General features: G+C 47.8%; 1 long non-coding RNA gene across 1 annotated transcript in view; it reads left to right on the plus strand.

Annotated features, from left to right (window-relative positions):
- The first annotated feature begins 695 nt into the window (after positions 1-695).
- LOC136614520 (uncharacterized) overlaps positions 696-22,436 on the plus strand; it is a 31,411-nt gene continuing 9,670 nt past the window's right edge. Inside the window, exon 1 of the long non-coding RNA XR_010790956.1 lies at positions 696-899. This is a non-coding gene — a long non-coding RNA (uncharacterized lncRNA). The remainder of the gene's footprint in view (positions 900-22,436) is intronic.

A 22,436-nucleotide genomic window follows, 5' to 3' on the forward strand; every position in this document is an offset into this window, starting at 1 on the left:
CCTGTACTTTATCTTCTCTCCCTGAGAAGCTGAGCAGATTATTTAGTATTGCATGTAATAGGTAGCTTACATTTCCTGCTATACTGACAGCACATGTGTTACCCTGTTTCCCTGAAAATAAAACCTACCTTAAAAATAAGCCCTCCCCTGATTTTGAGGAGGGGGGGGTTAGGGAGACTTGAAATATAAGCCCTACCCTGAAAATAAGCCGTAGCTGCATTACATAAAAAAATACTTACCTAGCTGGCTCGGTCCGGGTTCTCCTGCTGCTGGCCAGAGCTCTGCTGTGCATCCACCCACAGATCACTTCCTGGTTACAGGATTCATAAATCTCACCTCTAGGAAGTGATGGCTCTGAATGGCATCGGTCAAAGAACCAATTACAACCAACACATTTTGGAGGCGGGATTTATACATTGGCCAATCAATGCCGCTGCTCAGCACGTCAGAGCTCTGGAAAGCAGCTGTAGGGACCTGGTGCCTCTTTTGGGGCAAAAATTAACATAGGACAGGATATGATTTTCAGGGAAACGCGGTATAAGTACACGTGGCCATGAAGCTTCACGTGTTTCTGTTTGCCCAGTACGTACATAGCCAAGAAATATATAGCCTTACTAAATGGAAGAGGAGGCTGGATGCAGCATGTGACAGTAAGCTCCAGGGCGTTTTACCTTCTTCCTCATCGCAAATCTTTGTGACGTGTCACTTAGGGAACTATACATCCCATCTGCACGCAGCATTCTTCAGTCTCCCTGTCTGCCTGCTGGCTCGCTGGATAAACACTCCAATCTTCTGTTGTAGCTTCCATACCTACAGATATGGCACAGCATAGCATTATGTCCATCTTGCTGTTTGTGTGCCTATCGCTCAGCTTTGGGGTTGCACAGTCTCAATTAAAGGTAAAGTGAATTCTTTATATCAGAGTATGTATTTTTTACGTTGTATATTTGCATTTATGTAGATATTTCAGGCTTCTTTATGTAGCTTCTCTTTGTTAACAATAGAGGATACGTCTTGCAAAAAACTAAAAAAACTATTTTCTATATCTTTACCAGCTATAAACTTTCCAGAGCAGATTACCATTTCTGCAGGGAGCAGATCCCTCCACTTGTAACTGCAGGACATTTCATTTGCTAATATGGTTTCATTAGGAAACCTGTTATGTCGGTAAACAATAGTCCACTGAAATAACAAATAGTACAACCTCTTCAGAGTGAATCTGGTGCAAGTAATGTTACTGGTCATGCTGGATCCTTTCATGTTGTAATCCGGGTTTTTACCCGATCCGGTCCTGTCCACCTGTCCTGGATGCTTTCCAGGAATATGTTGAAAGTGATCTAATACGGCTTTATAAAAGCACTCATGCTCAGGGCTTCAATGACAATCTGTCTGCTGGGGAGAAAAAGGCACTTGGTGAACTTAAATCTATGCATGACATAGTCATACATCAGGCAGATAAAGGGGGCGCTGTGGTAGTTCCTGACACCCCTATATACAAACCTCAGAATCTCCATATGTTATCTGATGAGTTTACTTATCATGAGCTCCACAGGATCCACTGAAGAATATCAGAAAGTGTCATTACCTCTAATAGATGAAGGTGTTGGTTTGGGTTTACTTACACAAAAGCAAGCCTATGGTCTCAGGGAGCAGCACCCTGTCATACCCATTCTTCACCCATTCCCCAAGTTCCATAAGAATGGTTTTTCCCCTACTTTCTGGCCGGTATAGGGTCATTGAATGAACCCATTTGTTCACGGGTTGACAGTCTGCTTGAACCCTTAATTCCCTCATTACCGGGATATATAGAGGATACCAGGCATGTACTTAGGGCACTAGCTGACGTGTTGTGGCAGGGGGAAGGGGGGGGGGTCATGTGGATTACAGCTGATGTTTCTTCTTTATTTATGGTTATTCCCCATCATGTAACCCCTTCAGTGGCAGGTTTAGGTAGTCTTCAGCACATTTCAACACTGATTTTTAGGAGATTTTGCGGGCATGCCACAAAAGGGGTTAATGGACTTGGCATTGCATTGGTTCTTGGAGATCCACAGCTCATACTCCCTGAGCTCAGATATTACTCGGGTACTGGAGTGCAATATTTGCTCAAACATCATTTTTTTTCCTTTGACTCCAGGTTCTTCTTGCAGCTGACAAGTACCAGTATGGGTGCTAAATTCTCTCCTTCTATTGCCATTATTTACATGGCATGGTGGGAGCGACATTATCAATTCAATGAGGATTGTCCATTTCAGAAAGATCGGGTTTGGTATAGCCGTTACATTGATGACCTGCTGTGTATATGGTCCGGCGGTGCAGCAGCCATACCAACCCTGATCTCAATAATAATCCATTTAATCTTCAATTCACATTTTATTTCTGGATTTAAAGCTGTCAGGCAATGCTATGCGGTCTCTGGTGGAAATGTCCACTTACTGCAAGCCCACTGCTGGTAACACTATATTATATGCCATATCCTGTCATTCTATTCATGTGTTTGTTAGTGTCCCAGTGGGAGAATTGCTGCAGGCCAAGCAAGATTGTTCCCCATATTTGGCTTACCAGATGGAGGAACAATAAGTTATGGAGAGATTACAGCATCAAAATCACCCACAATCTCTGCTGAAAAAAATCGTATTGGCTTTTTGAGAGTTAAACCACATCCATGTAGTAATGGGGGGCATGATGATCTAGTCACCCCCATATAGTGTAGAATATCCCTCTATCTGTCAGATTATGCGGGAATATCTTCCTTTATTGCGTGCTGACGGGGATTTTGCCAAAATTCTTTATTCAGGCTGTAAATTTGTAGCTATAAAGCCCACAGCTTGTGACATTTATTATCAATCAGTATGATTATTGACCATCAGATGGATCCGTCCTCCTGGCTTCACTATTCAGGCTGTGTGAAATGTGGCCAGAACAGATGGATTTGTTGCTCCGTTGTTCACACTACAAAACACTTTGTGTCACGATGAAACCTTTCAGCATAACTCAATATATAAACTGTAATCCGCCTTCTGTGGTTTATCTGATCAGGTCTGTCCTGCCAAGTTCAACATGTGCAAAACTAAAAACTAGGATAAGGAGACACAGATCTGATACTGAACACGCTGAAAGAATTAATGTATCGGCCGTTTCATCACATTTTTTTTGGTTCATAACGGAGATTTTACCTCGCTACAAGTCTGTGGTATTGAAAGAGTTAACCGCCCATTATGGGGTGGAGATCATCACTGCAAGCTGCTTGATGGAGAGGCATTTTGGATGCATATTTTGCAAACCAATGGACTGCATGCTATGAACCGCCAATGGAACTTTCTGTTGCATTATTAGTTATTTTTACTTTGTTTCCTTGTAATTATATCTTGCCTCTGGGGTCATGTGTTCTTGTTCCAAGCACCCCATTGGCTGTCTATTGTGATATATGCATTAAGCCTGGTTTAGGCACAACAATTATCACTCAAAAGTTGTCTTTTGAGAGACTATTAAGCGATAATCGCTACGTGCCTTTAAGCACAAGGTGCAATCCATAAATAGTTGAGGAAGCAGCACAGCAGGGAAAAACTTGACAAAGGCCGCTGCACCACCAGAAATGTAATGTTTTGGCTTTTATGGATGTTCCAATAAAAATGAAGATTTTATTTATCTGATGACATCGTAAAGAACTTCTTTTCCCCGCTGTGCTTCTTCCTCAACTGTTTATGAATTGCTATATATATGTATATATATATATATATATATATATATATATATATATATATATATATATGTGTGTGTGTGTGTGTGTGTATATATAAATATACATATATATATGTGTGTGTATATATATATATATATATATATATATATATATATGCGTGTGTGTATATGTGTATATATATATATATGTATATAGGTATATATATATGTATGTATATATATATATATATATATATGTGTGTGTGTATGTATATATATATATATATATATATATATATATATGTATGTATATGTATATATATATATGTGTATATATACATATATATGTATGTATGTATATGTATATATATATATGTGTGTATATATACATATATGTATATATGCATATATATGTATATGTATGTATGTGTATATATATATATATATATATATATATATAATGTATGTATATATGTATATATGTGTATATATGTATATAGTTATATAGGTGTGTATATATGTATGCATATGTATGTGTATATGTATATTTAATATGTGTATATATATATATATATATATAATGTATGTATACATATATGTATTAGAGATGAGCGAGCACTAAAATGCTCGGGTGCTCGTTGCTTTTCGCGATGCTCGAGGGTTCGTTTCGAGTAACGAACCCCATTGAAGTCAATGGGCGACTCGAGCATTTTTGTATATCGCCGATGCTTTCTAAGGTTTTCATTGGTGAAAATCTGCAAAACCCAAGAAAGTGATGGAAACGACACAGAAACGGATAGGGCAGGCGAGGGGCAACATGCTGGGCTGCATTTCAGGTTCCACAATTCAGCCACAATAGCAGCAAGAGTGCCCCCCCCCCTAACAATTTTTACTTTGGACAAACCCTCATTAGTAAGCCACACCTTAACTAAGCACCACACAACCTCCAACTAAGCACAATCACTGCCTGCGGGACACGCCGCTACCTCTTCTCCTGGGTTACATGCTGCCCAACCCCCCCCCCCCCCCCGCACGACCCTGCGTCCACAGCGCACACCAAAGTGTCCCTGCGCAGCCTTCAGCTGCCCTCATTCCACACGTTGGCCTCATAGCCACACCACCCTAATGTCTGTTTATATGTGCGTCTGCCATGAGGAGGAACTGGAGGCAAACACTGCAGAGGATTGGCAGAGCCAGGCAGCGACCCTCTTTAAGAGGGGCGGGGTGATAGGCCACAATGCTGTACAGAAGCAATGAGACATCCAATCCTGTGCCACCTCCGTCAGGAGCTGCAAACGTGGGCATAGGAATGGGGAATCCATGTGCCACACAGTATTCATTCTGTCAAGGTGTCGCATAGCTCAATCGACACTACAAGGGGAAAGCCGTCAGCGCTCTGCCCTCTACCCAAGTCAGTAAGTGTCTTTGTGCCAGACAGGTCAAACACTGCGATGGGAACTAAGTTTGCACCAACAGCATAGGTTGGTCCTAGGATGCCCAAGACATGAACAAAAAATTGAACTGAGCGGCCAAACATGGCAGACTAGCACCACGCCCACGACATAGGCCTCGGCCCACAGCTTCAGCAATCCTAGGCAGGAAGAGGCTTTTCACTGCACCCAGGACATAGGCCTCTGCACAAACCCTCAGCAATCGCGGGCCTACAGCGGACTCCTATGCTAGCGTAGCTGTGCACGTCTCATTAGCGCTGTATTCCTCCTATAGTTTGTCCCAATGCAGTGCCCCGGATAGTACAGCTAACGTCAGATTAAATACAGGTGGGCTTCAGCCCACACTGCATGCCCCAGTCTGACTGTTTTTTTTTATAAATAGTCACAGGCAGGTACAACTCCGCAATGGGAATTCCGTGTGCACCCACAGCATGGGTGGCTCCCTGGAACCCACCGGCGGTACATAAATATATCCCATTGCAGTGCCCAGCACAGCTGAGTTAACGTCAGATTAAATGCAGGTGGGCTTCGGCCCACACTGCATGCTCCAACCTGACCGGGGTTTTTAATACATAGACACAGGCAGCTACAAATCCCCTATGTGAAGTCCCTGTGGACCGACAGCATGGGTGGCTCCCTGGAACCCACCGGCGGTACATAAATATATCCCATTGCAGTGCCCTGGACAGAAGAGCTAACGTCAGGTTAAATGCAGGTGGGCTTCGGCCAAGAATATTTTCATTGTTGGAGGAGGAGGACGGGGAAGTTTTTGAGGCAGTACGTGTCCTGTCCCCGTGTCCGTGGTTGTATGCACCTTCCCAGTGACCGCGTCGCTGAAAATTTGTTGCGTCTGTGGAACCTAGTAGCGTGGCCTCGCCACCATCATGTCTTTTGGGAAGCCTCCGTTTCCACTACCCTGTAACATTGCAGTAGCAGCAGTATAGGCAGAGCCGAGAATTAGTAACATTTCAGCGGTAAGAGTATGCACAAACACCTGTAACATTTCACTGGCAGCAGTGAGGACAGACCCCACTAACATTTCATTTGCAGCAGTATACACAGACCCCAGTAACATTTCAGTAGTATCAGTCTAGACAGACCCCAGTAACATTTCAGTTCCAGCAGTATTGACAGATCCCAGTAACATTTCAGTAGTATTAGTTGCGACATGCCCCAGTCACATTTCAGTTCCAGCAGTGCAGACAGACCCCAGTAACAGTAATGTTGAAGCAGTATGGGCAAAGCAGCAGATTCACATTTCCCTTGCAGCAGTGTAGGGAGAGCACTGGATTTGTAACATTTCAGTAGTAGCAGTATAGTCAGACCCCAGTAACATTTCAGTTCCAGCAGTATTGACAGACCCCAGTAACATTTCAGTAGTATCAGTTGCGACATGCCCCACTCACATTTCAGTTCCAGCAGTGCAGACAGACCCCAGTAACAGTAACGTAGCAGCAGTATTGGCAAAGCAGCAGATAAACATTTCCCTGGCAGCAGTGTAGGGAGACCATAGTATTGGTAAGATTTCAGTAGTAGGAGTATAGACAGGCCCCAGCAACAGTAGCGTAGAAGCAGTAGGGACAAAGCAGCAGATTCACATTTCCCTGGCAGCAGTGTAGGGAGAGCATAGTATTGGTAAGATTTCAGTAGTACCAGTATAGACAGGCCCCAGCAACAGTAACGTAGAAGCATTATGGGCAAAGCAGCAGATTCACATATCCCTGGCAGCAGTGTAGGGAGAGCATAGTATTGGTAAGATTTCAGTAGTAGGAGTATAGACAGGCCCCAGTAACAGTAACGTAGAAGCAGTATGGGCAAAGCAGCAGATTCACATTTCCCTGGCAGCAGTGTAGGGAGAGCGTAGTATTGGTAAGATTTCAGTAGTAGGAGTACAGACAGGAGCCAACCCCAGACGCAGTGGTGTACCATGAGTGCAGGCGAAGCCCATAAAAATTACTTGGATTACATTGTAGGCGAAGGCCCGAAAAATTGTTGTACCGACAGTACAAATGTACCCCAAAAAAATTGCCCATGTCCAACCCAGAGGGCAGGTGAAACCCATTAATCGCTTAGCGTACTGTGGCTTAATTTTTAACTAGGCCTGGAGGAAGCCCAGTCTAAAAAACAATAGGTTCAGTTGGAAGTTTCAATGCTTTAATGAGAATTGAAACAGATAAGTATTATTTAAAAAAGTTATATGAGCCTTTTGGCCCACAGAAAAATTGCCCATTCGCGGTGATTACGAGAGGTTTCAGGAGGAGGAGCCGGAGGAGGAGGACGAATACCATACACAGATTGACAAAGTTCTTTAGGTAGCGCTGCTGTCCGCTGGTGGAGAAGAGAAGTCTGGGGAAATCCAGGCTTTGTTCATCTTTATGAGTGTAAGCCTGTTGGCGCTGTCAGTTGACAGGCGGGTACGCTTGTCCGTGATGATTCCCCCAGCTGCACTAAACACCCTCTCTGACAAGACGCTAGCCGCAGGGCACGACAACACCTCCAGGGCATACAGCGCGAGTTCGGGCCACGAGTCCAGCTTTGACACCCCGTAGTTGTACGGAGCAGAGGCGTCACGGAGGACGCTGGTACGATTGGCTGCGTACTCCCTCACCATCTTCTTACAGTGCTCCCTCCAGTCTTGCTGGGGAGCCATAAAGCTGGCAAAGGCCTTGCAGAGTGTTCCCCTGCCTGCGCTGAACATGCTGCCTGATCTCCGCGCCTCCCCTTCTACTTGGCCCTCGGAACTGCGCCTTCTGCCACTAGCGCTGTCAGATGGGAAGTTTACCATCAGTTTGTCCACCAGGGCCCTGTGGTATTGCATCACTCTCAAACCCCTTTCCTCTTTGGGAATGAGAGTGGAAAGGTTCTCCTTATACCGTGGGTCAAGCAGTGTGTACACCCAGTAATCTGTAGTGGCCAGAATGCATCTAACACGAGGTTCACGAGAAAGGCATGCTAGCATAAAGTCAGCCATGTGTGCCAGGGTACCTGTACGCAACATATGGCTGTCCTCACTAGTAAGATCATTTTGAGTATCCTCCTCTTCCTCAGGCCATACACGCTGAATGGATGAGAGGCAAGCAGCATGGGTACCCTCTGCAGTCGGCCCAGCTGTCTCTTCCTCCTCAAGCTCATCCCCCTCCTCTTCCTCCTCCTCCACGCGCTGAGATATAGACATGAAGGTGCTCTGACTATCCAGCGACATACTGTCTTCCCCCGCCTCCATTTCTGCCCGCAAAGCATCAGCCTTTATGCCTTGCAGGGAACTTCTTAACAGGCATAGCAGGGGAATGGTGACGCTAATGATTGCAGCATCGCCGCTCACCATTAGGGTGGACTCCTCAAAGTTTCCAAGGACCTGGCAGATATGTGCCATCCAGGCCCACTCCTCTGTAAAGAATTGAGGAGGCTGACTCCCACTTCGCCGCCTATGTTGGAGTTGGTATTCCACTATAGCTCTACGCTGCTCATACAGCCGGGACAACATGTGAAGCGTAGAGTTCCACCGTGTGGGCACGTCGCAAAGCAGTCTGTGCACTGGCAGATTAAACTGATATTGCAGGGTGCGCAGGGTGGCAGCATCCGTGTTGGACTTGCGGAAATGTGCGCTGACCCGGCGCACCTTGCCGAGGAGGTCTGACAAGTGTGGGTAGCCTTTCAGAAACCGTTCAACCACCAAATTAAAGACGTGGGCCAGGCATGGCACGTGCGTGAGGCTGCCGAGCTGCAGAGCCGCCACCAGGCTACGGCCGTTGTCACACACGACCATGCCCGGTCGGAGGCTCAGTGGCGAAAGCCAGCGGTCAGTCTGCTCTGTCAGACCGTGCAACAGTTTGTGGACCATGTGCCTCTTCTCTCCTAACCTGAGTAGTTTCAGCACGGCCTGCTGACGCTTGCCCACCGCTGTGCTGTCGCGCCGTGCAACACCAACTGCTGGCGACGTGCTGCTGGTGACAAGTCTCGATTGTGAGGTAGAGGTTACGTTGGAGGAGGAGGAGGAAGGTTTAGTGGAGGTGGCATACACCACCGCAGATACCAGCACCGATCTGGGGCCCGCAATTCTGGGGGTGGGTAGTACATGAGCGGCCCCAGGCTCTGACTTGGTCCCAGCCTCCACTAAATTCACCCAATGTGCCGTCAGGGAGATATAGTGGCCCTGCCCGCCTGTGCTTGTGCACGTGTCCGTTGTTAAGTGGACCTTGCCAGTAACCGAGTTGGTGAGGGCGCGTACGATGTTGCGTGAGACGTGGTCGTGCAGGGCTGGGACGGCACACCATGAAAAATAGTGGCGACTGGGGACAGAGTAGCGTGGGGCTGCCACCGCCATCATGTTTTTGAATGCCTCAGTGGTGTTTGAGATGCTTGTTACTCGAGACGAGCACCACCCGGTACTCGAGTCAATTGCATTTCCTTCTCCTCATGTTTAGCGCCATTTTCTAGCCAATAGGCATGCAGGGAAGGCATTGCCACTTCCTCCTGTGACGTGCCAGCACTATCCCACCCCCCTGCAGTGAGTGGCTGGTGAGAACAAGTGACTGCCGAGTACTTAAAGTGGTCCCGCCCGCGGCTCGCCTCAGACACACACTGGGATAGCATAGGGAAAGTGCTGCTGCTGAGATAGGGAAAGTGGTAGTGTAGGATTCTGTCTACAAGAACCCCAACGGTCCTTCTTAGGGCCACATCTAACCGTGTGCATTACTGTTGTGGCTGGCTTTGAGCAGTTTTGCACAATTTTTTTTTTCATCTCGGGCTGTGCAGGTCATTACAGCTATAGCGTTCTCAGTATGCAGTCTATTATACAGATTATAGGGAAAGTGCTGCTGAGATAGGAAAAGTGGTAGTGTAGGATCCTGTCTTCAAGAACCCCAACCGTCCTTCTTAGGGCTACATCTGACCGTGTTCATTTTACTTCGTGGCTGCTGGGAGTTGTAGTGCTACAGTATTACGCCGCTAGGCCTGTTTGCAGCCTTCCGTTAATTTTTTTTTCTGGCTGGAGTTTGCGTTACAATACCGCTCTCAGCGTGAAAGTGTTTGCTGATAATTCCATACTTATTTACACCGGTCTGTGTCCTCACTGAATTAGATGCACAGCGTAGGGCCACCACAGCCACTTCTACAGGGAAAGTGATATACACAGTATACAGCCTGTATCCTCTGTCCCAAAAAAACAAAAGCTCCTTCGTTGGGCTACATCTGACCGTGTTCATTTTACTTCGTGGCTGCTGGGAGTTGTAGTGCTTCAGTATTACGCAGCTAGGCCTGTTTGCAGCCTTCCGTTTTTTTTTTTTTCTGGCTAGAGTTTGCGTTAAAATACTGCTCTCAGCGTGAAAGTGTTTGCAAATAATTCCATACTTATTTACACCGTTCTGTGTCTGCAGTGAATTAGACGCACAGCGTAGGGCCACCACAGCCACTTCTACAGGGAAAGTGATATACACAGTATATAGCCCGTATCCTCTGTCCAAAAAAACCAAAAGCTCCTTCGTTGGGCTACATCTGACCGTGTGCATTTTACTGGGTGGCTGCTGGGAGTTGTAGTGCTTCAGTATTAGGCAGCTAGGCCTGTTTGCAGCCTTCCGTATTTTTTTTTCTGACTGGAGCTTGTCTCAAAATACCGCTCTCAGAGTGAAAGTGTACGCAAATAATTACATACTTATTTATACCGTTCTCTGTCTGCAGTGAATTAGACAGTGGTCTCACCGCTGAACAGTACTGTAATATTACCAGGGCCACTGCAAAGTATTTCAGCTCAGCCGCTGTGCAGAGCGTCTCACAATACCCTTTTCTTGGTGGGGTTGAGATCGCCACAGTTACCAGCACTATCCACTGGCTTTACAGTCTTCTCCCACTCCACACAGCCTCTATTATCTACAAGTCTCTGCCAGCGGTAAATTACCCCTAGGTATCAGTGCAAGTCACCAGGTTATTTTTTTCCTAGTCACAGCATAGAGCCTCCGCTATCTACAAGTCTCTGTGTGCGGTTAATTAAGGCCCAGTTGTCAGTGCTGTACAGTGGGGTAATTTATTTGGCCCCTGCTCTATTCATAATCCGCCATGATGAGTAGGGGTAAGGGTCGAGGACGTGGACGCGGACATCCAAGCGAGGGTGTGGGCACAGGCCGAGTTCTTGGTCCAAGTGAATCGTAGCCGGCTGCTGCGGGATTAGGAGAGAAGCAAGTTTCTGAGGTCCCCAGCTTCATATCACAATTTATGGGTCCACGTAGTAGACCTTTATTACAAACAGAGCAGTGTGAGCAGGTACTGTCGTGGACGGCAGAAAATGCATCCAGCAATGTATCGGCCACCCAGTCTTCTATGCAGTCCACTACTTCCGGCTTAGGGACTGCAACTTTGAATCCTCTGGCTGCTGCTCCTCCTTCCTCACACCCTCCTCACCCCATGAAAATGACATATTCTGATGAGCAGGCAGACTCCGAGGAACTGTTCTCGGGTCTCTGCCATGAGTGGGAAAAAATGGTTCCTCTCTCACCTGAGGAGTTTGTCGTGACCAATGCCCAAGCTTTGGAAAGTTCCCAGGGTCCAGGTGATTCGGCTGGGGACTTACAGCAACTGTCTCAAGAGCTTTCAGTGGGTGAGGAGGTCGATGATGATGAGACACAGTTGTCTATCAGTGAGGTAGTAGTAAGGGCAGTAAGTCCGAGGGAGGAGCGCACAGAGGATTCGGAGGAAGAGCAGCTGTACGATGAGGTGACTGACCCCACCTTCTTTGCTAAGCCTACTGAGGACAGGGCTTCAGAGGGGGAGGCAAGTGCAGGAGCAGGATAGGTTGGAAGAGGAAGTGGGGTGGCCAGGGGTAGAGGCAGGGCCAGAGCAAAGAATCCCCCAACTGTTTCCCAAAGCACCCCCTCGCGCCAAACCTCTGTGCAGAGGGCTAGGTGTTCAAAGGTGTGGATGTTTTTCAGTGAGAGCGCGGACGACCGACGAACAGTGGTGTGCAACCTGTGTTGCACCAAGATCTGCCGGGGAGCCACCACTACCAGCCTCACCACCACCAGCATGTGCAGGCATATGATGGCCAAGCACCCCACAAGGTGGGACGAAGGCCTTTCACCGCCTCCAGGTCACACCACTGCCTCTTCCCCTGTGCCCCAACCTGCCACTCAGATCCCACCCCCCTCTCAGGACACAGGCACGAGCGCCTCCAGGCCTGCACCCACACCATCACCTCCACTGTCCTTCACGCCATCCAGCAATGTCTCTCAGCGCAGCAGTCAGCTGTCGCTAGCACAAGCATTGGAGCGAAAGTGCAAATACGCCGCCACACACCCACATGCACAAGCTTTAAACGTGCACGTTGCCAAATTGATCAGCCTGGAGATGCTGACATTCAGGCTTGTGGAAACGGAGGCTTTCAAAAACATGATGGTGGCGGCGCTCCACTGCTACTTGGTCCCCAGTCGCCACTATTTTTCCCGATGTGCCGTCCCAGCCCTACACCAGCACGTCTCCTGCAACATAAATCGTGCTCTCAGCAACGTGGTTACTGGGAAGGTCCACTTAACCACGGACACATGGACAAGTACTGGCGGGCAGGGCCAATATATCTCCCTGACGGCACATTGGGTGAATTTGGTGGGGGCTGGGACCAAGTCAGAGCCTGGGACCGCTCACGTCCTACCCACACCCAGAATAGCGGGTCCTACCTCGTTGCTGGTATCTGCGGTGGTCTATGCCACTGTAAGGACCAGTGGAGCTCCTCTTCGCCGCCGGGTTGCTAGGGATGTGGTGGTGTTGCCCCGCATCGCGTCCTCGGTAATATGGCAATCAGGCATGTGTCTCCATCCCTGCCTCCTGCTGGGCTGGGGGCGGGTTCCCCAGTGCTGCTGGGTGCACTCAGCTGCTGTCAGACTCCCCGCCCCAATCAGCTGCTGGGGCGGGAGCTCTAACAGCATTTAAACCTGCTCGTGTCTGCAGACCAGTGCCAGTGTTAGTTTGGTCTTTCTGCTACACCAGCATACTTCTTGTTGTGACTCCTGAGTTTGACTCCCTGCTTTTCAACCTGACGTTGCCTTTGCCTCACCTTCTTCTACTGCGTACCTTATCGTTGCCGACCCGGATTGTCTGACTCTCCTTGCTGTTGTTTGTTCCATTGTCTGTCTGTTTGTTAGTCCCTGTGTTCTCCTTCCCTAGTGAGTGTAGGGATCGTTTCCCAGTTGCCGCCCTGGGGCTTAGCCCAGACCACCCTCATGTCTATATCTCAGCGCGTTTTGGAGGAGAAGGAGGGGGAAAGACAGCTAGGCACACTGCAGAGGGTACCCATGCTGCTTGCCTCTCAACTGTTCAGCGTGTATGGGCTGTGGAGGAGGAGGAGGAGGATCCTGAAAGTCATCTTCCTAGTGATGACAGCCATGTTTTGTGTACTGGTACCCTGGCACACATGGCTGACTTCATATTAGGCTGCCTTTCGCGTTAGACGCATTCTGGCCAACACGGATAACTGGGTGTACACCCTTCTTGACCCACAGTACAAGGAGAACCTTTCCACTCACATTCCCAAAGAGGAAAGGGATACGAGAGTGATGCAATACCACAGGGCCCTGGTGGAAAAAGTGATGCTAGACTTCCCATCTGACAGCGCTTGCGGCAGAAAGCGCAGTTCCGAGGGCCAAGTAGAAGGGGAGGAGCAGAGATCAGGCAGCATGTACAGCGCAGGCAGGGGAACACTCTCCAAGGCCTTTGCCAGCTTTATGGCTCCCCAGCAAGACTGTGTCACCACTCCCCAGTCAAGGCTGAGTCGGAGGGAGCACTGTAAAAAGATAGTGAGGGAGTACGTAGCCGCTACTACGACAGTCCTACGTGATGCATCTGCTCCATACAATTATTGGTGTCAAAGCTGGACACGTGGCACGAACTTGCGCTGTACACCCTGGAGGTGCTGGCTTGCCCTGCCGCTAGCGTCCTGTCAGAGAGGGTGTTTAGTGCAGCTGGGGGAATTATAACGGATGAGCGTACCAGCCTGTCATCTGCCAGTGCTGACATGCTTACACTCATAAAGATGAACAAAGCCTGGATTTCCCTAGACTTCTGTTCTCCACCGGTGGAAAGCAGCAGTACCTAAACATTCTTTTCACTGCAACCGGATAAATAAGCATTCTCTATCACCGGAAAAAAAGGCGAATTAGCTTTGTCAATCACTCTCGGATATTAGTCCTCCTCTTCCTCCTCCTGAAACAACATGTCATCACGCTGAACAGCCAATTTTTCTGCGGCCCAAAAGGCTCTGCTTACAATTTTTCAAAGTTTGAAAAGTATTGATACTTTACCAGAAACCAATTTTTTCACTGGGCTGCCTCCAGGCTCTATTGCAAATAAAGCAACAGCGAGTTGTAGTTAAAAAAAGATATTTCTGGGTTTCACCTGCCCTCTCGGTTAATAAATTTTTCAGAAGAGTACACTTGTACTCTTCTGTCACCGTGGCAATAGGATCCTTTAAGGAAGAAGGAATAGTCACCGAAAGGCCCATAAATGATAAAATATAAATTTTATTAATTCCTCTTAAAAATGGCGTAATTACTTTTCTCACACAAATGTGACCGTAGTCACACACAAATTAAAAATAGAACTTCTGAGGTATTTTATTGACAGTACTTTATCCAAATGGACAATATCAATATCTATGTCTATGCCTCTGTCCTATACACAGCTAGATTTCTGTCACTTCTCTCATCAATATTCAAGGCGTCCTTCAGTCTTGAATCAGTGGCTCGGGCGCTTTATCATATAGAATTCAACCGCGTTCATTTAAGTCAATATGCATAAGTTACCCCACATGCAACCCCCTTTTGTTAGGGATAATTTAATTTAATTTAGGGGGGTTCATGACTAGCATTCAAGACTTGCTGCTATACGTAAGCACCACCGTGGGCTGACTTTATTGTCGATCCAGATACCAGTAGGATCATATAGCCAACCACTCAAATACTCGTGTTTCCCCACCAGGAGATTTATTAAGAGTAGGTGAAACCAGGGAATGGTAGATCAATCAATACCACTTGATGTATAGATATTGAATAAATCAGATTTTGGGTAGGTTGATTTATTCACACTCATGCGGTAGTATATTTCAATGCATACTGTGCACCCGTCATATTCATTAAAGCGCAACACATGTCCCTATATATAGTGTTGGACAATGTTATGGTAGATTTAATAGACCGTGACTACTAGTTATGAACTGTACACTGATCTGTCTCCCTCTGTGCAGCCCAGCACTATGCTAAACCTCTGACCCTCTATGGCAAATATAGTTTCTGATGGTAAAATCCATATTGCCAAAATTGAGAGTTAATACAGGAGAGACTGGATCTATTTTACCAATCTCCACACTCCCATCGACGCGTTTCTACATCCAGATATATTGGATGTTTCCTCAGGATGGAGCTTAGAGGTAGTATGAACCAGCCCTATCGGCTGTCACACAGTAAATGAGCAGAGATGGTAAGTATCATGAATGCTAGGGCTCTTATACCTGTAACTCCGCCTTCCTCTGTCCGGGGCTCGTCCTGTCTGCACCAATGTCTATGCAGGATGTCAGAGCCTCCAGGGCTCTGAAGTCTCGCGATGTTGAAGCGAGTGCGCATGCGTGAGATCACCACGGGCCGTCCGATCACGTGACATGTGACGTGCGAGGGGACGCGTCTCCATGGTAACCCGCTGACGTGCCGAAGCACACACAGCCGCGCAGGACTCGAGCGTGACAACGAGACCCCAGGGAACAACTGATAACCAGGACATAGTTACACCCCACAGAGCGATAAATATTGGGCCAAACTATGTCAATACATCAACTGATTAATCTTTTAGCATCCAATTATGCGTATAAGGATCAACACATCCTCGTGTATGTATAATTCCATACCGTAGGTGAAGGAACATAGCAGAGAGGTTCGACATATCCTCATATGTAAAGGGTTAGATAACAAAACTTCAAGGACCGTAGCAAAGAGGTTATAAGAAGTATAAAGCCCATATTCCCCTTAATATAGACTTCCAAGTGAAAGGGAATCATATGTTGTCAAATTTTTGCACAGAAAGAGGGGATCATCATTGTGCGAACACCACCCAGAAGCAGTATATATATATATATATAGTTTTTAATCCATGGAATTCTGTATTATGCCTCTGAATACGATTATGGAGCATCCTTGGGTATATCCATTAAAGAAAACAATCCCCAATAAAGGGGAATGCTCTTTAGTTCATGGCATTCTATATATTATTATTTATATTGTCTCTGAATACTATCATGAAACATCATTGGGCTCATCTAATAAGAGATACACTCCCTAAGGGAAGAAATGCTCTTCTATTCATGGCATTCTATATTTATCTCTGAATACAATTATGGGGTATCATTGGGCTCATCTAATGCGGAAGGATATCTACTTGTGGATCAGTTTTCTGTGACCAATTAGGGACAAATAATTTTTCAAGTGCCCTACGACCACACATATAGTATTCAGCGAGAGACCCACATTCCATAAATTATAAAGGTTTAGATTCATTCCCTTACTTATAAGAATCTGGGATGATTATCCCCAATGTCAGTAGGTGCTCAAATAAATGACGCATAGGACAGGCATTCATTTAGGCCTTTTGGATTGGAGGATTCCAGCCAGTAGATCCACCCACTTTCCTTCTGGAGAAGTTTCCGATCTAAATTGACTCTCCTACCATTGGGTTTAATGACCCCAGTGCCACGAAATCGTAGGGCGTTCGGATTGTTGTCGTGTTTGTCCCTAATATGATTAGCTACACTGGTCTGTTCCCCACGGTTGATGTTACCGATATGTCCCAATACCCTTCTGCGAAGCTGTTGGGTGGCCTTCCCCACATAATCGAGGGGGCACGAACAGGAAGCCAGGTATACCACTCCACTAGTTTTACAATTCATGTAATCCCTTATTGTGTATACCTTGCCCGTTGCCGAGCTCTTAAAGGAGGATCCCTGCTGCATAAATTTGCAGGCTTTACACCCCGAACACTTAAAGAAGCCTTTTGGGGGGTTAATTGGTAACCAGGTGTTGGGTGGGCTTGGTACCGATAGGAGGCTATTGACCAGACGATCAAGCAAGTTCCTCCTACGCTTGTAGGTGATTAATGGTTTATCATTAGAGATGAGCAAGCACCAAAATGCTCGGGTGCTCGTTGCTCGAGTCGAACTTTCCGCGATGCTCGAGGGTTCGTTTAGAGTAACGAACCCCATTGAAGTCAATGGGCGACTCGAGCATTTTTGTATATCGCCGATGCTCTCTAAGATTTTCATTGGTGAAAATCTGCAAAACCCAAGAAAGTGATGGAAACAACACAGAAATGGATAGGGCAGGTGAGGGGAAACATACTGGGCTGCATTTCAGGTTCCCAGGTCCCACTATTAAGCCACAATAGCGGCAAGAGTGCCCCCCCCCCCCCCTAACAATTTTTACTTTGGACAAACCCTCATTAGTAAGCCACACCTTAGCTAAGCACCACACTACCTGCTGCCCAACCCCCCAGCACGACCCAGTGTCCACAGCGCACACCAAAGTGTCCCTTCGCAGCCTTTAGCTGCCCTCATGCCACACGCTCACTTCATTGCCACACCACCCTCATGTCTATTTATAAGTGTGTCTGCCATGAGGAGGAACCGGAGGCACACACTGCAGAGGGTTGGCAGGGCCAGGCAGCAACCCTCTTTAAAAGGGACGGGGCGATAACCCACAATGCTGTACAGAAGCAATGAGAAATCCAATCCTGTGCCACCTCCCTCAGGAGCTGCAAACGTGGGCATAGCAATGGGGAATCCATGTGCCACACAGTATTCATTCTGTCAAGGTTTCGCATAGCTCAATCGACACTGCAAGGGGAAAGCCATCTGCGCTCTGCCCCCATACGCAAGTCAGTCAGTGTCTTTGTGCCAGACAGGTCAAACACCGCGATGGGAACTAAGTTTGCACCAACAGCATAGGTGGCTCCTAGGAAACCCAAGACATGAACCAAAAATTGATCTGAGCGGCCAAACATGGCAGACTTGCACCGCGCCCACGACATAGGCCTCAGCCCACAGCTTCAGCAATCCTAGGCAGGAAGCAGACTTTCACTGCACCCAGGACATAGGCCTCTGCACAAACCCTCAGCAATCGCGGGCCTACAGCGGACTCCAATGCTAGGGTAGCTGTGCACGTCTCATTAGCGCTGTATTGCTCCTGTAGTTTGTCCCAATGCAGTGCCCCGGATAGTAGAGCAAACGTCAGATTAAATACAGGTGGGCTTCGGCCCACACTGCATGCCCCAGTCTGACCAGGGTTTTTTATAAATAGTCACAGGCAGGTACAACTCCGCAATGGGAATTCCGTGTGCACCCACAGCATGGGTGGCTCCCTGGAACCCACCGGCGGTACCTAAATGTATCCCATTGCAGTGCCCTGGACAGCAGAGCTAACGTCAGATTAAATGCAGGTGGGCTTCAGCCAACACTGCATGCCCCAGTCAGACTGGGGTTCTTTATAAGTAGTCGCAGGCAGGTACAACTCCCTAATGTGAAGTCCGTGTGGACCGACAGCATGGGGGGGTCCCAGGAAGCCACCGTCGATACATAAATAAATCCCATTGCATTGCCCAGCACAGCTGAGGTAACGTCAGATTAAATGCAGGTGGGCTTCGGCCCGCACTGCATGCCCCAACATGACCGGGGGTTTTAATACCTAGACACAGGCAGGTACAAATCCCCTATGTGAAGTCCCTGTGGACCGACAGCATGGGTGGCTCCCTGGAACCCACCGGCGGTACATAAATATATCCCATTACAGTGCCCAGCACAGCAGAGCTAACGACAGATTAAATGCAGGTGGTATTCGGCCCACACTGCACGCCCTAGTCAGACTGGGGTTCTTTATAAGTACACATGCAGTTACAACTCCGTGTGGACCGACAGCATAGGTGGGTCCCAGGAAGCCACCGGCGGTACATAAATATATCCCATTGCATTGCCCAGCACAGCTGAGGTAACGTCAGATTAAATGCAAGTGGGCTTCGGCCCACACTGCATGCCCCAGTCTGACCGGGGTTTTTAATACATAGACACAGGCCGATACATCTCCCTAATGTGAAGTCCGTGTGGACCGACAGCATAGGTGGCTCCCTGGAACCCATCGGCGGTACATAAATAGATCCCATTGCAGTGCCCTGGATAGCAGAGCTAATGTCTAAATAAAAACAGGTGGGCTTCGGCCAAGTATGTTTTCATTGTTGGAGGAGGAGGATGGGGAAGCTTTTGAGGCAGTACGTGTCCTGTCCCCGTGTCCGTGGTTATATGCACCTTCTCAATGACCGCGTCGCTGAAAAGTTGTCGAGCCTGTGGAACCTAGTAGCGCGGCCTCGCCACCATCGTGTCTTTGGGAAGCCTCCATTTCGACTACCCTGTAACATTGCAGTAGCAGCAGTATAGGCAGAGCCGAGAATTAGTAACATTTCAGCGGTAAGAGTATGCACAAACCCCTGTAACATTTCATTGGCAGCAGTGAGGACAGACCCCACTAACATTTCATTTGTAGCAGTATACACAGACCCCAGTAACATTTCAGTAGTATCAGTATAGACAGACCCCAGTAACAGTTCAGTAGTATAAGTCTAGACAGACCCCAGTAACATTTCAGTTCCAGCAGTATTGACAGACCCCAGTAGCATTTTAGTAGCATCAGTTGCGACATGCCCCAGTCACATTTCAGTTCCAGCAGTGCAGACAGACCGCAGTAACAGTAACGTTGAAGCAGTATGGGCAAAGCAGCAGATTAACATTTCCTTGGCAGCAGTGTAGGGAGAGCACAGCATTTGTAACTTTTCAGTAGTAGCAGTATAGTCAGACCCCAGTAACACTTACGTAGAAGCAGTATGGGCAAAGCAGCAGATAAACATTTCCTTGGCAGCAGTGTAGGGAGAGCACAGCACTTGTAACATTTCAGTAGTAGCAGTATAGTCTGACCCCAGTAACGTAGAAGCAGTATGGGCAAAGCAGCAGATTTACATTTCCCTGGCAGCAGTGTAGGGAGAGCACAGCATTTGTAACATTTCAGTAGTAGCAGTATAGTCAGACCCCAGTAACAATAACGTAGAATCAGTATGGGCAAAGCAGCAGATTCACATTTCCCTGGCAGCAGTGTAGGGAGAGCATAGTATTGATAAGATTTCAGTAGTAGCAGTATAGACAGGCCCCAGTAACAATAACGTAGAAGCAGTATGGGCAGAGCCCACTATTAGTTACATTTCTGTTTTAGCATTATAGACCTGCCCCAGTAACATTTCCGTTGAAGCATTATGGGCAGAGCCCAGTATTAGTAAAATTACAGTAGTAACAGTATACACCGACCAAGGTAACATTTCTGTTGCTGAAGTATAGTCAGACACCTGTAGCATAACTGTGGCAGAATAATAGGTAGGCAGAACAGAGTTACATTTCTGTAGCAAAAGTGTAGGCCAACCCCAGACACAGTGGTGTACCATGAGTGCAGGCGAAGCCCATAAAAATTACTTGGATTACATTGTAGACGAGGGCCTGAAAAATTGTTGTACCGACAGTACAAATGTACCCCAGAAAAATTGCCCATGCCCAACCCAGAGGGCAGGTGAAACCCATTAATCGCTTAGCGTACTGTGGCTTACTTCATAACTAGGCCTAGAGGCAGCCCAGTCTAAAAAACAATTGGTTCAGGTGGAAGTTTCAATGCTTTAATGAGAATTGAAACAGATAAATATTATTTAGAAAAGTTATATGAGCCTTTTGGCCCACAGAAAAATTGCCCATTCGCGGTGATTACGAGAGGTTTCAGGAGGAGGAGGATGAATATCATACACAGATTGACAAAGGTCTTTAGGTAGTGCTGCTGTCCACTGGTGGAGAAGAGAAGTCTGGGGAAATCCAGGCTTTGTTCATCTTTATGAGTGTAAGCCTGTTGGCGCTGTCAGTTGACAGGCGGGTACGCTTGTCCGTGATGATTCCCCCAGCTGCACAAAACACCCTCTCTGACAAGACGCTAGTCGCAGGGCAAGCCAACACCTCCAGGGCATACAGCGCGAGTTCGGGCCACGTGTCCAGCTTTGACACCCAGCAGTTGTACGGAGCAGAGGCGTCACAGAGGACAGTGGTAGAATCGGCTGCGTACTTCCTCACCATCTTCTTACAGTGCTCCCTCCGACTCAGCCTGGACTGGGGAGGTGTGAGACAGTCTTGCTGGGGAGCCATAAAGCTGGCAAAGGCCTTGGAGAGTGTTCCCCTGCCTGCGCTGAACATGCTGCCTGATCTCTGCGCCTCCCCTTCTACTTGGCCCTCAGAACTGCGCCTTCTGCCACTAGCGCTGTCAGATGGGAAGTTTACCATCAGTTTGTCCACCAGGGCCCTGTGGTATTGAATCACTCTCAAACCCCTTTCCTCTTCGGGAATGAGAGTGGAAAGTTTCTCCTTATACCGTGGGTCAAGCAGTGTGTATACCCAGTAACCCGTAGTGGCCAGAATGCGTCTAACATGAGGGTCACGAGAAAGGCATGCTAACATAAAGTCAGCCATGTGTGCCAGGGTACCTGTACGCAACATATGGCTGTCCTCACTAGGAAGATCACTTTGAGTATCCTCCTCTTCCTCCTCCTCCTCAGGCCATACACGCTGAATGGATGAGAGGCAAGCAGCATGGGTACACTCTGCAGTGCACCCAGCTGTCTCTTCCTCCTCAGGCTCCTCCCCCTCCTCTTCCTCCTCCTCCTCCTCCACGCGCTGAGATATAGACATGAGGGTGCTCTGACTATCCAGCGACATAATGTCTTCCCCCGCCTCCGTTTCCGCCCGCAAAGCATCAACCTTCATGCTTTGCAGGGCACTTCTCAACAGGCATAGCAGGGGAATGGTGACGCTAATGATTGCAGCATCGCCGCTCACCATCAGGGTGGACTCCTCAAAGTTTCCAAGGACCTGGCAGATATCTGCCATCCAGGCCCATTCCTCTGTAAAGAATTGAGGAGGCTGACTCCCACTTCGCCGCCCATGTTGGAGTTGGTATTCCACTATAGCTCTACGCTGCTCATGCAGCCGGAACAACATGTTAATCGTAGAGTTCCACCATGTGGGCACGTCGCAAAGCAGTCGGAGCACTGGCAGATTAAACCGATGTTGCAGGGTGCGCAGGGTGGCAGCATCTGTGTTGGACTTGCGGAAATGTGCGCTGACCCGGCGCACCTTGCCGAGGAGGTCTGACAAGTGTGGGTAGCCTTTCAGAAACTGCTGAACCACCAAATTAAAGACGTGGGCCAGGCATGGCACGT

Source organism: Eleutherodactylus coqui, chromosome 1 (assembly GCF_035609145.1).
Source record: "Eleutherodactylus coqui strain aEleCoq1 chromosome 1, aEleCoq1.hap1, whole genome shotgun sequence".
NCBI classification, from domain to species: Eukaryota; Metazoa; Chordata; class Amphibia; order Anura; family Eleutherodactylidae; genus Eleutherodactylus; species Eleutherodactylus coqui.